Below are 1,748 nucleotides of genomic sequence, written 5' to 3'. Positions count from 1 at the left end.
CCCCCCCCCGTGCAATAAAATTAAATTCTGACCTCGGCTTTATCCATGCAACTCCACTGAAGTGAAGCAGAACTTAAAACACAAGTGTTTAATGAGAGGAGAATCATATCCATGTCTAAGTTGTGCTAAAATCTAGAGTGCCAGACAGATAACAGGTCCTGCCTTGGGCCTTATACTGTAGAGGCACAGATGGAGGAGGAGTGAGGAGGGGCAAATGAGACAAGAGCATTGACGTTGTAGGAGGTGCTCGCTGGAGCTTGCAGCCTGAAGGCAGAAAAGTAGGTTTTGAAGCATTCTTCAGGGGTAGAGGTACTGGGGGTATGTGGCATGCTTGCAAAATGGATTGCTTAATAGCACTTATACAAAGGTAGATCTCTGTGGTTTTTCTCCTAATTTTTAGGGCCTATGTATTAGCAGACATCCATCCTCCTTCAAAAGCTATGCATGAAGGAGGATGAACTGACTATACAAGCAAAACACAGTGGGGACAGGGACTGCAAGGCTAGGCCTTTTCCTCCCCTTCCATAAATACTGAGCATTGCCTGCTCTGAATGACTTCAGCTGGAGCTGAAGTCATCACCTGCCTAATGCTTCTGAGGTCAACTCCAATCTTTTTATTATTTTGCTCTAATGAGGAATATTAAGCTGTTGTCCTAATGTAGGGATGGCCAACTTGTGGTACAGGCAGCCTCTGTGCAGGACGTGGCAGACTGAGGAGGGGACAGGCAGCACAGCAGCAAACAAAACAGTAGCTGATCAGAGAGCAGGAAACAGCACCTGATTGGGCAGGGAAAGGGAATTGTAGGGGTGCAGGCCTGATTTGCGGCACACCTGCCAAAAGGTTGGCTGTCACTGCCCTAATATACTTGGAAACATGCAGGCTTCTGTGAGTTTTCTGGGTGAAGCCTAATGACTTCCAGTATGAGCTGAATTAGGAGTATTTTTATTTTTTTTTAAAGTAGCACTAGAATCCAATAATTAGACCATGTTGCTTTTTCTTGAAGGGCTAGGCTCTATAAAAGCCATTGAGAGGGGAAAACATGCATGCACACACACTGAAAATGTGTCTCATTGCTGCATTTGTATCCTAATGCATCTATGGGGAAGTGACACATTAATTTTTCCATAATAAAATTGCTTAATAATCCTGGTCCAAATACGTATTGAATCAATTAAGAGCAAACGATTTAGATTCTAATGGAGCTCCATAGGGGGAAGTAGAATCCAACTTCAGGGACCCCACCATAGCTGTCAGTATATTTAACGTGATGGTATTTCCTCTCTGCTATGTTTGAACAGCTAATTTCTTGGTAACATTAAAACCCCTACAACTAGAGCTAGTTGCTAATTTGGTTTTAGGATCTCCTGTTAGCTGGATATTATTTTCAACTCCGCTGAATTTTTTCTTGGCTATTGTCTTGGACTCTGGGCTTTTTGATCTGCTCGGTGGGATGGTGTTTGACAAGCATCCTTTCTATCTTGGAGTCGGCCAAAACCTGGCATCTCTGAACTACTGAATAGGAATTCATGACTAAAGTTTCTCATTTTGCTTGTCTTAAGAAGCATCAGCTTCTTAAATAGCAAGTGTTAAATGTAAAATCAAGTGTGCCAGAGACCTGGCTAAAATGTTCCGGCGTTAGGGCAAAGAGACCAAATCACCAATTGCTTTGACTGAAGCTTTCGGGGCCTGTGAAGTATCCTTTTCTGCGTTTCCTAGATTAGCTTCTGATTTGTCATTCTGTATACTA

Source organism: Alligator sinensis, unplaced genomic scaffold, assembly GCF_000455745.1.
Source record: "Alligator sinensis unplaced genomic scaffold, ASM45574v1 scaffold207_1, whole genome shotgun sequence".
Lineage (NCBI taxonomy): Eukaryota > Metazoa > Chordata > Crocodylia > Alligatoridae > Alligator > Alligator sinensis.
Note: the sequence above shows the minus strand (reverse complement) of the source record.